Consider the following 15,272-nt stretch of genomic DNA (forward strand, 5'->3'; position numbering starts at 1 on the left):
CAGTGTGCTTCGTGTAGTCTCCTGAAATGGTTTTCACTTCACAGATGTGCCTTGTCAGGGTTCAGTTGTGGAATTTCTTGCCTTCTTAATGGGATTGGGACCATTAGTTGTGTTGTGTAGAAGTCAGGTTGGTACACAGCTGATAACTTAAAATTCATATGACAAGAACCAGAGTCCATTATTACTTTAAAAACTGAAGGTCAGTTAGTCTGGAAAATTTCAAAAACTTTGAACTGTGGGAATTGCCTTTTATGGTCAAATAACTGCTAAGAAACCATTACTAAGGACAAGTAAAAAGCAGGTGAGACCAAGAAACACAATGAATGGACATTAGATCAGTGGAAATCTTTGGTCTGATAAGTCCAAATTTGAGGTCTTTGGTTCCACCTGCTGTGTCTTTGTGCAATGCAGAAATGATGAACAAATGGTCTCTACATGCCTAGTTCACACTGTGAAGCATGGAGGAGGAGGTGTTATGGTGTGTTGGAAGACACACTGAACAAGCATGGCTACCACAGCATCTTGCAGCAACATGCCATCCAGTTTGCATTTAGTTGGACCATCATTTATTTTTCAACAGGACAATGACCCCAAACACACCTGCAGGCTGTGCAAGGGCTATTTGACCAAGAAGGAAAGTGATGGAGTGCTGCGCCAGATAGCCTGGCCTCCACAATCACCTAACCTAAACCCAGTCTAGATGGTTTGGGATGAGATGGGAAAACAAGGTGAAGGCAAAAGGACCAACAAGTGCTCTGCATCTCTGGGAACTCCATCAAGACTGTTGGAAAACCATTTCAGGTGAATACCTCATTAAATTCATCGAGAGAATTCCACGAGTGTGCAAAACAAGGGTGGCAATTTTGAACAATCTAAAATATAAAACATGTTTTGAATTATTTCACACTTTTTATGTTTACTACATAATTCAGTGTGTTCACTCGTATTTTGATGCTTTCAGTGAGAATAAACAATGTAAATAGTCGTGAAAATAAAGAAAAACCATTAGATAATATGTGTGATGATGTTTCTGAACACTCAGTGTCACGGGAGCCTGGAGGCTAATGTGAGAACTACGACCCAAAAGCCGATTCAAGCACAGGGGAAAGTGATGAGATTTCAACTAGATTTATTTGCTTAAACACAGGAATTAATGGCAACACAAAGGCGGGATTCCTGGCGTAAAGGTGATCTAGACAAAACTGTGGGAGGAAGGAGGTTAGAGATGATGCAGGGGACGCTAGACTGGTCTTGGTGTGTGGAGTGTAAACTGCTCTGGGGGAGGTGAACGCCCAGCTGAGCTCCTAGAGTGGTGAGTGAGTAGGTTGAAGTGATGAATGATGCAACCATGAGCAGTGAAGTGTGCGTGATAAACGGGGACATTGCCGTGGAGACCAGAGTCCAGGAGCAACTAGAAGCACAGAGTAGATCAAGTAAACACGAGATTTTAACGAGCATGAAACAAGGAGAACTGTTATCAACGTGAGGTTAGCTGATGAAATGACAAAGGAGAGAAGATGATGCTTACCTAAAATATGTCTCCTGGTTGCTTGGGGATCAAGAATAGGTGAACTGAGCAGGTGGCATGATGAGGGCTCTGCCCCAGGACTGATATGAGATGAACACAGGGTGGGCATGGAAAAAACACTGGACTTCACCTGGACCATGACCAGTGTTGGGCAAGTTAGTTTGAAAAAGTAATTAATTATAGTTACTAGTTACTTCTTCAAAAAAGTAACTGAGTTAGTAACTGAGTTACAGGATTCTAAAAGTAATTAATTACTTGAAAAGTAACTATTGCGTTACTTTAAAAAAAGTTTAACCCTCTGGGGTCCAGTTGTTATGTACAGTTATGTTTTCATTTTGACATACTGTATGTTATATTTTTTTACTGTAACAACCACAAACATGTTTAATGGATCATATTTCATAACTTTAAATGCAAATATAAATGGCCAATTTTAAAATCATATGCACAAGTTTTGCAAACAACAAAGTTATTTGCAGCCATTTACCTTTTACCTCTTTTTCAATAAGATGCCACACAAATTTTTTGTGCCACTCCAAAAATTTCTGTCCACTATAAAGGAGAACATCACAGCCTGATACCTGCAGGTCTGACAGCAGCAGGTGTATCACTCCTGTTTCTACCTGGAGACAGCAGTCGCCTCATTGTTCTGACACACAACACAAAACTATCCACAACACTACACACTAACTACACAAGACAACACATTAACTACACACTCCAAACACACTAAACGTCACAAATCTCAAAACTCGCTCTCTCTCTTTTTCTGCTGTCTTTCTCTTACTCTCTCACTGTCACTCCTAAAACTTCCCCTCTTCCTAAACATCCAAATGCAATGTTGCCATATCATTTTTTGATTGGTTGACATTTACATTTTACATGTACATTTTCCACCAACATGAAAGGGCTGTTTTTTGCTTTGTTTTTTAATTTTTTGGTCATAAGCAGAGAGTGCTTGCTAGCACTGTCCTTAGACAGTGAACGTCACAAAACGTTTGAGGAAAAAACGCCGCATATATATTGTTTATCATGACTCTGGTTTTACGTGGCCTATCAACACAATTTAAAAACTGGTATATATCACCTTGTTGCTTTGTCATCTTAAAGCGGTAATGTGGTTGACTTACCACAAATACTTTATTCTTCCTCAGTCAAACAGCAGCACTCATGCGATTGTTAAATGCTGCTAAAGACTACTACTGCCAAAGAAGAATGGATTGGAATTTAAAAAAATAAATATCCTAACCTTAATTACTGCGGGAGAATAATGAATGATGCTCATAATGAGTAAAAAGTAAACTCAGTGCATTTTTTGGACAGAGATTCACTTTTAATGTGTATGTATAATATAATATATATATACATAAAAAATGCACTCCAAAATAGAAGAGTCCTTGAAATGTACAAAATATTATTAAAAAATTGAGACACCTTGGCCTCTGGTACAATGTATACAATGTATGAAAAGATCTTTACTGCAGATACTTCTATGGCTCTGCAGATTTTTTCTTTTATTTTAACCTCACCTTGAGGTTGGCAAATCTGTCTATCACATTTTGGTGGTCAAGTCTCTCATGCATCTCTTTCTCAACTGACATCACAGCCAGGTGCTGGAGTCTGCTTTGACCCATGGTCCTTCTCAGCCAGGTATGGAGCTGATGAAAGACACTAAAAGACCTTTCACAGCTACAGCTGCTAACTGGGTTTGTTAGGGCAACCTGAATAACATTTTCACAGTGTGGGGAAGATCTGATTATCCAGAAGATTGTACAATGTTAACATATCTGAAATGGCACCAGCCTCACTCTTGAGCTTCAAAAATTTTTTGGCAACCATGACTTCCTCTGACTGAAGTTCAGTATGGTGATGCAGTGCCAGGGCTGACAACCCAGTTTGTTTTGCAGATTCTGTATAGCAGCTTTAATATAGGGAGAACACAACTTCCAGATTGTACGAGTAAAATTAGTTGTTTTTGTTGTTCTTTTTCTTTGCCAGTTTAACAGTTTGTGTTGTGCCTGTTAGTACTCCCTGTCTGTTTTCTTACCTGGTTCTTCCTGAACTTGTACTTTCCCCTCTTTCCTCTCTCCCTCTTTGGACTGACAATCATACACAAATAGATTGTATTCAATTAGATTAAAAAAAATACTATTAAGAGCACTAATAAAAAGTCCTCTTTCAGTGTACTTTCAACCAAAAGGCAAATAACCAAACCACATGCACATCTAATAAAGGATATAAATATTGAAACACTGATCCAACATTATCCTTTATTGACGGATCATTTGATCTTACACTTTTACCTGAATGTGGCTCCTAGATAGAAATAGTAATTAGATTACTCGTTACTGAAAAAAGTAACCCTGTTACTTGTAACGCCGTTATTCCCATCACTGACCATGACACTCAGGTTGGTACTTACATAGCACCTTTTTAGTCAGTTGAGCATTCAAAACACTTTCATGCTACAAGATTCAATCACTCAGTCACACATACATGCATTCAGAGATTTTTTTCTATTACTGAGTGTTCATCAAACAATTTCACAAAATAATTTCTTAGTGTTAAAGTCATGAATAATCAAATTTTATTGATTTCTTTCAGTACATAAGACCTTTTATCTCCGTGGTTACACACACACATATATATATAATGTTTCCTCTTGCAGGACTGTTGAATGCTGGTGGTGTGACATTATCTTAATTTGAGCAGCTAAAGACTCTAAATCTCAGTAACTGTGAAAAACTGATGTTCTGAAAGACAGTGTGCTGCAGTCCTGCTAGAATCAAGACACCATAAATTTTATGTTTGTAATCATAACATATTTACTTTTCCTGACACCAGTCTAAAACATATGTATGTAATGAATAACAGAATTTAAAGAGAATAAAGAAGTATTGCAAATCAGAATAAAATATCCAGTATAATCACTTATTAAGAGTTCAAATACCCATATTGATTTCTCCCCATCTAATGTACCCAAATAACAGAAAACTGAGGCTCTGTCTTTCCCTGCTTTTTTAAATTTTATTTAGACTGTTTTTGTTTGTCCTGTTTCAGAATCAGGTTCTTCAACTTTCAATTGCTCCAATGTTTTCCACACCTGTTCTTATCTTCTCCTATTTGCGCTTCGTTTAATTGTGTCAAACCTGTTCTCAAATGCATCAAGGATTTCTTCTTTACCTTGAATCAAAATCTTTCCACTGTCAAATATAGACACAGTGCCTCCATCACAGAGCTCAAGTTTGAGTTTCTTGTTTATTTCCATTCGAATAGCGTTGGATTGAGGGTAAGCTTCTTCTATTGCAGCCCTGTAGTGTGCTCCAGAGTTGGTGAAGAAAATGAGGTTACATCTTATACCAGTTTGTTTTCTGTCTTCATAGAGAACTTCTGGGTTTCCCATCAGAGTTTCTTCTCTGAATCCATTCCTTACCTCACCCTCCATTACTTCAGGGTAGTCAAAACGACGAGCTGGCATCTATGAAACATAGAATTATTATTATTATACGCAATTTAATGTTCCACTGATAAACTACATAACAAATTCAGCACTTATAAATGTGATGTGGTGATATACATTTACCTTCAATGTTTCTTGTTCGTCATAAATCGAGATGTACTCAACTTCCAGGTGAAAAGGTGTATTTTCCTTACACAGCACTTGCAGTAGTCGGTTCAGACTCCGAGTTCCTGTAAGTCTAAAATTGATTGATTCTGTTCTTAAGCTGAGAAGAAAGAAGCTTTTAATAAATGATGTTTTTGCTATTAAGACCTTCTTAAATACATCTAATCTCATAGACACGTTTCTATTTTACCCTTTAATCCTTGAACAACAATAAATAAAGACAATTGTCTCCACTGCTCTCCTAAGGTGTGGTGGCTGTACTCTGCGTATAAAATGTCCGTCTTCTTTTCAGATTTTTTTTTTACATATCTCAAAAAGCAATAGAAAAAGTCAGGAATGTGGTTTTCACACAGGGGTACACCGTGATGCCGGTAAAGCAGTTTCAGAGTCTCCAGAGTCTCCAGGTTGTTGTTTGTCAGTACGCCACCATAGCATCTTTTACTTACACTTCAAAAATCTGCATTTGAAGAATTTGCCTGTGCTAATTCAGGATCTGGAATTTGCACAGGCAAATGTGGAAAGTGTGTGTGTTTGTGTGTGTGAATTTGCCTGTGCAAATTCGGGATCTAGAATTTGCACAGGGAAGTGAAAGATGTTATGATGGTGCAGTGGTCATAATGGTCACTTCACAGCAAACCTGGGGGCTTTCTGTCTGTTTGTTCTCCCTGTTTTCTCCTTTTTCTCTTTACAGTGTGCTTTAATGTGCGCTTATCAAATAATTTCACAAAATAATTTATTTTATCACAATCATAATATATTATTTATTATTTCACAGAAATATCATGGAAACCCTTTGAATACCAGAAGAAACCAAACAACTACCAGCATGTACACAAATTTGAGCTGTAAAGTACAGAATTGACGCTTATAACATAGCAAACAAACACAAAGTGGTTATTCTTTATCACTTCATCTTATGTTTTAAAATATTTAATCTTTTGAACTTATAAAGAAAGAAAAGCTCAACTCTGCTAGAAACCTGCCGTGTCTTTCCTGGCTGAACATGTTGATCCTGGAGTTTTGCTCTTGCCAGTTGTTTGATTGTATTTATTGTTTTTATTTTGTCATTGAACCATTCTGTAAACTGTTTTTTCCCCCTGATCATTGCCATACACATCACCAGTTCTCCATTATGATGCAATACAGTTTTGCCTTTACTGGTTGTATGATTTCGGTAGCAGTGACTTGTGTAGTCTCTGGCTTAAGATCTTCTGTTATTCACTGCATTAATCTTTTTTGATGATTCGTTTGTAACTGCAATTTGTCCTCTTTTCCATTTCTTGTACTGACAATGAGTTTTTCTGGGTTTTTAGAGCATTCTTTACTTTTGGCATCCTTGTTGACCTTCTTTTCTTCTTCTTTGGTTAGTGTCATTGGAGCTAGAGAGATTTCTAGAGAGAAACAAAAAGAAATATATTGCCATGGTACTTCTTTTCAGATTTTTTTATTTATTACATATCTCAAAAAGCAATAGAAAAAGTCAGGAATGTGGTTTTCACACAGGGGTACACCGTGATGCCGGTAAAGCAGTTTCAGAGTCTCCAGAGTCTCCAGGTTGTTGTTTGTCAGTACGCCACCATAGCATCTTTTACTTACACTTCAAAAATCTGCATTTGAAGAATTTGCCTGTGCTAATTCAGAATATTATTTAATTATATTCTTTGTATTCATTCAAACTCTTCTGGCGAAGGGTGCTGGACATAGCACCCCCAAACTTAGGAGAACGAGAAAACAACCACAATAAAAACAACAAGCTCGTCATATTCCAAAAAGCGCATCTGAAGAGCATAAACTCATTCACTTTATATACAAGCACCAAATATCTAATTTGTCAGTTTGTAGTTCCAGTAGGCTGTTAGTGGAGTGGATGGTTATCTTCAGTTATTTGATCATTATGCCAGAATCTCTTAAATTCTGGCATAATGATCAAATTTAAGAGAAAGTGTCCTTTCTCACTGTTCCTCTTCCCCTCTGTTTTTCTTTTCCTTCCTCTCTTTCTTTCTCCCTTTCCTATCCCCCAGCCATGTCTGTCACGTCTGTAACAACTGCAAATAAAATAAAATTAAAAAAATAAATAAAATAAAATAATAACAACAAAGGTCAGTCAAATGGACCAATACGGCAAGGCCGTGATGATCCACTTCGTAAAGTAAATCCGTTGGGTATCTTTGTTGGCCTTCAGACAACAACTTTGATGGCTAAAGAACCAAATGGGACTGGTTAAAAAAAAAAATGAAAAAAATAACTGCACTTAGTCCCTGTTATTCTGCTATAATTATTGCTGTATCACTGACTGTCAAGACCCTGTCAGTTACCAATCCCACTTGGATCATTTTATATCCACATAAAAAATCTGCCTGCATTAAAAACACAACAATACAAGCCAATTTTATTACAACATATAGAACAACAATACAAAATACATTTTTTATGGTTCTGCTCACCCTGCCTGCCCTGCTGACTTTCAACTTCTTAATTCTGATGTACCTATTTGAAACCTGAGAAATAATCAGTAGCTAATGAGTAACAAAAAAAAAAAAGACGTGTAAGCTACCTGTAATACCTACCTGTAATTATTATTTCACCAGGTTTTAAAAAGTCGTAAATATTGAGGAGGTAAAATTATTAACAAGATGATGGACCTCTGTTGGAGTAGCGTTCAGGTAGCTGCATTGCTCTATGTTGTTGCAGGGCATTGAAGATGATAACAGTGGGTGAATTATATATTATTATATTCTTAAACTTAGTTACAGCACTTTCAAAAAGACATCTACTGTGATGATGTCTACTTCCCACTGCTGTGTAATCAATTATTGTAAATTTAACTATTATCAGGAAATGACCAGACAAGAGAGGCTTTTCAGGAAACATTGTTAAATGTTTAGTTTCTATTTGACAGGTAAAAACAAGATCTAGAGTGTGATTCAAGAGGCAGGTGGTGTCACAATACGGCTGTGTGCAGGCAAGAGTAGGACCCAAACGCAAACTCGCAGAGACAAAAAGTAAACTCAAAAAACACAGCTTTATTGCTGGCGTGGAGTGGGACACGAAAAACAATACAAAACTAAACTGGGAAAACTAAAGCACAAGGAGCCACAGGGAAAAATCACACAGCTATGAGGGAGACATAATGTGGATTGCACAACACTGGTCACTACATTCTTCATTTCCGGTTAATACTTGTACAGCTGCTGTTATTGTGTATATATTTATTTATATTTCTTCATACATTCTTATATAGTTCTATATTGTGTATTTTGTTGTACAGTTATTTTATTTTCAACTTTAATTTATATATTTTATCTTATTCTTTCCCAGTTAAATTTACCCTTCATTCTAATTTGTGTTGTACAGTTATTTCATTTTTAACCTTAATTTATATTTTATTCCTTCCTAGTTAAATTTACCCTTTTTAATTTTTCATATTTATTTCCTATCTTATTCATAGCCTTTTCCTTTTTTGTTTTCTTTAGGTCACGAGCAGTTGTCCAAGCATTTCACTACATATCGTACTGTGTATGACTGTGTACGTGACAAATAAAATTTGAATTTGAATTTGAGGACGCAACACTGACAAAGAGAAACATGGGGCTTAAATACACTGAGGGATAACGGAGGGGGAATGAGCCACAGGAGGAGAGCACAGCTGGGAGTAATTAGGCAGGACGAGACAAGGGAAGCAAAACTAGAAACATTAACATAGGACAGACTGTGAAAGTAAAACAGGAAACACACTAACGGAACTCAAGACATGTAAACTTAACAGACTGGGGAGACAGAACATAGGGACCTGAAACATGGAACAGAAAGGCACAGTAGACACAACATGAACATAACAACGGGAAACATAATGAAACGCAAACATGACAACATATGAAACACAGACATGAAGCACATGAAAGACAAGGGAGACTTAACAGGGGTTGGATACACAAGGGGAATCTAATAAACAAATGAACTTAGATAACCTAATGAACAAAATAAACTCAAACTTAAAACGCTGGGTCAAAAGACCCAGGATCATGACAGGTGGGTTCTTTTACATTTTGAGTCTAATAAAAGAGACAATTCTGATGATTGTGCAATGGTACTTCTAAACATGTATTCCATGAACAGTTTATCAAAACGTTGTTTTATCTATATCTGTATATCTTTATGTGATTTATACCAAAATTCAATATTTATGCCTTTCATATTTTTTGTATCTAGAAATCTTAAATTGTATAGTAACTTCCATCCATTCATTCTCCTCCGCTTATTTATGTCACGGTCGCAGAGCCTATACCGGCTATCATAGGGTAAAAGTCGTCTGTCTGTCTGTCTGTCTGTCTTCCCTGTGGCTCTGAGTTTTTTCCTTTTTTTCCTGAGCCCCAAGGATCAGATGATCTTTCATGAACAGGACTTGGTGATAGTGGGAGGAAAACTAACAGGAAGAGTCCTTTAGCAAAACAGACTATCTGCTGTGATTGGTGGGAGGAGAGAGAAAGAAAGAGGAAAGAGAGAGAGCAAAGGACAAAAAGCCTGACAAGACAACAACCTGTATGAGACAGAAGACAAATGTCAGTGACTTGCAGTAGTGGCTGATCATCAAGAGGGAAAAGGAATGGAGAAGAAATGCTGAGTGCATCATGGGAAGTTCCCTGAGCCCATTACAGTATAACTGACTGAGCACAACCTATAAGCTTTACTCAAAAGGAAAGTTTGAAGCCTAATCTTAAAAGTAGAGAGTGTCTGTGTCAGGAATGTAAACACAGGAGAGTTCATCTTACTTAGACTGTGTAACCAAATCCAAAAAGGCTCTATGACCTACAATGAATTTAATAACCTTTGTTTTATAACAGTATGTGTTAAACATTGATTTGATATTCATTCTGCTTTATTAGTCTATGATGGGATGAAGTCTAAACTCATTTGCTTTGTACATGATGACTTTGACTAGAAAGGACTAGTTTATACGGTGTGTAAATATCTAATTTGAACACTATATAAACTATTTCCTGTACAGTTACTTCAACTTATTCTAACCTGTTATGACTCCTGGAATTACAAAATCTTAAAGAACTATTACATGCAATCTGTGAACCTGGTCTCTGTTGGTAGTTGTACCTTTACAGCTCTGCTGTTACCCACCAAACAAAAACTCACTGAAAAGATTATATTTTGCTGGAAATTAAAACAATGTTGATTTTCTTTTTGTCAACTAAAAAAATGCCAACCACTTCCAGTGAAAACAAAAGACACATGTTGGAATTTTAAAAGCAGCAGCTTGCTGTGATATGGACATCTGATAAATGTTAACGTTTGAAATGTCTTCAGCCTTCTTCTGTCTTCAGCCTCGTGAAGACAGTCCTCTGAAGTACTGGGGTGTCAACAAAATACCTCTCAGCCCCATGTAGCAGTGTGGAAAGTGAAAGGCTTTTTAGCTCAGTGTCACACATTATAGATGAAAACAGAAACAGTCTGACTGCTGATAATGCAGAAAAGCTACTTTTCTTAAAAAAAAAAACACCCTGCCATTCACGTTTTCTCTCCATTAAGTGAGTCATCTTAGACTTGATGTTAATAACTACCTCAGTTGCACTGACTGCCACAGTTCTATGTCAGTGGATTTTGTTAGTTTATTCAAATATTGTGCACTAAATAGCAAAGATGTTTATTAATGCCCCTTGTGTTGTCCAAAGCGGCAGAGTTTACAATAAACTGAAAAAAATACTTGAGTTGCACTGTCACTGTTTAAATTTTTGTTAAATTATAGGACTAAAGCTGTTACCTGTAAATTTAAATCATGTTTTTATTAAGTACTCGGTATCGGCATCGGCGAGTACTGAAATGCAAGTACTCGTTTCCAAAAAAGTGGTATCGGTGCATCCCTAATGTGGAGTGACCGTGTCAATAAGGCGATAAGCTGATGGCAGAAATACCGGTGAGATTACACGTTTTATTCGTAAGCTGTGTGATCACTTGGATGCTCGTTTTCCAGAGGATAAACTAAAGGAGTGGTCTGCATTTGACATTGAGGCATTAAGCTCAGACGTCAGCTTGAGTATGGAACAGCAGACATTGCCATGCTGGCAAAGAAGTATGAGGCCATTTTCCATCACTCACATTCTGTGGAGGTCATTAACAGTGAATATGCTGAATTCAAGTACATAATGAGGCAAAACTTAAACACGAGTCAATCAGTACATTCTCAGATATATTGGCTGCAACAGTAAAATATGAGGAGCTAAAACACATCCCACAGCTTGTGGATATTTGTGCTACATTTCAAGCATCCAGTGCAGATTGTGGAAGAGGCTTTAGTTTAATGAATCGTACCAAAACAGCATCCAGAAATTGTCTTGAAGTGGACCATTTGGACCAGCTGATGTGCATGAAGTCAAAGCTGCAAGCAGACGAGGCCATCAACCTGGACAACATGTACAACCACTGGAGACGTGAGAAGGACAGACGGGAAAATTAGGGTGAAATTTAAGTTCTTAATCAGTTTAGTGCTTATTCTAGTGTCATTTATTAAGAATTTTCATGTATAATGGTTAATAGTCATTAAATGCTATTACCATGAGTAGTAGAATTTGTAATAAAAACTGTGTAATTATATATTTTGCAGAGTTAATGGAATCCTTGCGCTATAGGCCACATGTGCAAAATGTGAAAGTTTTAATGTAAACAAAATTTTATCTCTAAAAGATGTACATGCCTCAATTATTCCAGAGCAGGAGCCCCACCCTGACAACACATTAAGAGTCATTCTACACATCTGTTCATGCAGTCCACTCTAACTACTTAACAGGTAACTTCCATATGTCTTCCTTCCACACTGTGTTATTGTTCAAGTAGAATGCAGAGCCCTAACTGCCTTCACACACCCAAGATCTTATTTCTTCCAGCTGTCACTCATTTCTTCAAAGTATGGGTCAGTGCCATTATGGCATGTAGTGTTTGTGAGTGGTTCATGGGTGTGCCCAATGAAGGTATTTCTTTTTAGTTTTTGTGAACGTGTACATTTGCATGTGAGATTTTACTGTTTGTCATGTGGTAGAGCAACAACACTAAACTGATGAAGAGGAAAAACCAGTCAGGCCAGTAAGGAACCTGCAACTTATTACTGAAACTTAGAAACCTGAAATCTGCTTTGTCTAACTTCTGTAGTTAACTTCTGAGGCCATCACAGGGCAGTTGTGGAGCTGTTTTGCAAAGAAGAACGGGCAAGGATTTCAGTCTCTAGATGTGCAAAGCTGGTAGAGACATACCCTAAAAGACTGGCAGCTGCAATTGCAGCAAAAGGTGGTTCTACAAAGTATTGACTCAGGGGGCTGAATAATTACACACACCCCACTTTTCAGTTATTTATTTGTAAAAAAATGATTGGAATCATGTATGATTTTTGTTCCACTTCTCACATGTACACCACTTTGTGTTGGTCTTTCACGTGGAATTCCAATAAAATTGATTCATGTTTGTGGTTGTAATGTGACAAAATGTGGAAAAGTTCAAGGGGGCCGAATGCTTTTGCAAGCCACTGTATATAGGCCTTTAGATTCATGTTTGAGCAGTGTCATTTGGCTCAACCAGTAAGTAGCTAGAAGAACTGGTAAGAGCCATTAATAGATGTAATACTTATTTAAAAGTTTTAAACAAAGGGAATGTCCACAGGTTCGATTTTTGTATGCATGATATTTTATTTATATAACTTAGCAAAGGCAAAGCAAAATCAATAAAATTTAAAATAATATCCCATGTTTTATCTTAACCTAACTGATCTGCAGGACATGTACCTGAACGCTGATGCTGTGACATTATCTTAATTTGAGTGGCTGAAGATTAAATCTCATTCATCTCTGTGGAAAACTGACCTTCAGATATGAGACGGACCTCAGTGGGTACAAAACTATAATTCTTCAAACCTACAGACTGAAAGAGATTCATATTTGTAATATGAAATATGATATAAAAAACAATGATACATCAAATGAACAGCAGAATTTAGAAGAGAATAAAGATTATACAGGTATTGAAAATCAGGCTAAAATATCTACTAATTTTTAAACACAAGAAACAAAAACTTTAATATTCACTTATTAATGCCCGTATTGTTTCTGCTGTTTCCTGCTTTTTCTTATTTGTATCACATTTTATTTAGACTGTTTCTGTTTGTCCTAATCTTCTGTTTCAGAATCAGGTTCTTTGACTTTCAATTGCTCCAATGTTTTCCACACCTGTTCTTATCTTCTGCTGTTTACGTTTTGTTTAATTGTGTCAAACCTGTTCTAAAATGCATCAAGGATTTCTTCTGTACCTTGAATCACAATGATTCCACTGTCAAATATAGACACAGTGCCTCCATCAAATATAGACACAGTGCCTCCATCAAAGAGCTCAAGTTTGAATTTCTTGTTTTTTTCCATTCGAATAGCGTTGGATTGAGGGTAAGCTTCTTCTATTGCAGCCTTGTAGTGTGCTCCAGAGTTGGTGAAGAAAATGAGGTTACATCTTACACCAGTTCGTTTTCTGTCTTCATAGAGAACCTCTGGGTTTTCCAGAGGTTCACTATGAAAACGACAAACAGGCATCTATAAAACATAAAGCAATTATTATTTTTACACAATTTCATGTTTCACTGATAAACTGTAGATGTGATGTGGTGATATACATGTACCTTCAATGTTTCTTGTTCTGTTCTAAATCAAGATGTACTCAACTTCTAGGTGAAAAGGTGTATTTTCCTTACACAGCTCCCGCAGTAGTCGGTTCAGACTCTGAGTTCCTGTAAGTCTAAAATTGCTCTTTTGTTTCCTGAGTAAAGGAAGAGCCACTCCTTCAAACACTCCTGTTAAACAAAGGGAATGTCCAACGGTTAGACTTTTGTATGCACTGTATTTTATTTCTATAACTTAGCAAAGGCAAAGCAAAATCAATATAATATAAAATAATATTTTATCTTAACCTAACCGATCTGTAGGACATGTACCCGAATGCTCATTTTGTGACAAGACTAAATCTCATTCATCTATGTGGAAAACTGAGTTAAACTCCCACCTGCTCAGTGACTACAAAACTAAAATTCTTCAAATCTACAGACTGAAAGACATTTTCATATTTATAATATATTATGCAATACACTTACTTTTCCTTGACATCATTGTAAAACAATACATATATAATAATATATCTAACAAACGGCAGGATTTAAAAGAGAATAAAGATTATAAAAATATTGCAAGTCAGACTTAAATATCTAATAATTTTTAAACACAAGGAGCAAAAACTTTAATATTCACTTACTAATAGTTCAAATGTCCATATTGTTTCTGCTGTTTCCTGTTTTTTTCTTGTTGTATCACATTTCATTTAGACTGTTTCTGTTTGTCTCGTCCTTCTGTTTCAGAATCAGATTCTTCAACTTTCATTTGCTGTAATGTTTTCATCATCTGTTCTTCTTTTCTTGTGTCTACATGTTGTTTCATTTTGTTAAACATTTTCTCAAATGCATCAAGGTTTTCTTCTGTACCTTGAATCTAAATCTTTCCACTGGGAAATATGGACACAGAGAGTTCAAGTTTGAGTTTGTTGTCCATTTGAATATCCTTCAATGCTTCTTCTATTGCAGCCCTGTAGTGTGTTCCAGAGTGGGTGAAGAAAATGAGGTTACATCTTATACCAGTTTGATATGTGTCTTCATAGAGAATCTCTGCGTTTTTCCCATCAGAGTTTCACGTTTGAATATTTTCTTTTCCTCATCGTCCATTCCTTTAGGTTAGTCGAAACGACGAGCTGTCATCTAAAAAACATAAAACAATTATTATTTTTATGCTGATAAACTATTTAATAAATTCAGCACTTATAGATGTGATGTGGTGATATAAATTTACCTTCGATGAAGTAATCAAAAGCTTTTATAATAAGTAAAGACAATTGTCTCCGCTGTGGCAGCACAGATGTAAATCCTTCCAAATGTCTTCTGTGCTCTGAGTGTACAATGTCCGTCTTCTTTTCAGATCTTTTAAATATCTCAAAAAGTGACAGAAAAAGGCAGGAATGTGTTACCCACACAGGGGTCAATCAGTCTCTTGTATAGTTTTTCCAGAGACTCTGGAGTCTCTCCAGTTTTTGGGCTGT

At 36.5% G+C, this 15,272-nt stretch overlaps 1 long non-coding RNA gene across 1 annotated transcript; it reads right to left on the minus strand.

The window, feature by feature from the left end:
- Positions 1-12,824: 12,824 nt before the first annotated feature.
- LOC146663842 (uncharacterized) lies at positions 12,825-15,272 on the minus strand. Its single transcript, XR_014912923.1, has 4 exons — positions 15,026-15,272; positions 14,439-14,934; positions 13,813-13,983; positions 12,825-13,726 (listed from the first exon to the last, which is right to left on the minus strand). It is a non-coding gene; the product is annotated as an uncharacterized LOC146663842 (long non-coding RNA).

The sequence above is a fragment of the Rhamphochromis longiceps genome, linkage group LG8 (genome assembly GCF_057381845.1).
Source record: "Rhamphochromis longiceps isolate RC_006_pf linkage group LG8, R_longiceps_female_GT1.1, whole genome shotgun sequence".
Classification (NCBI taxonomy): domain Eukaryota; kingdom Metazoa; phylum Chordata; class Actinopteri; order Cichliformes; family Cichlidae; genus Rhamphochromis; species Rhamphochromis longiceps.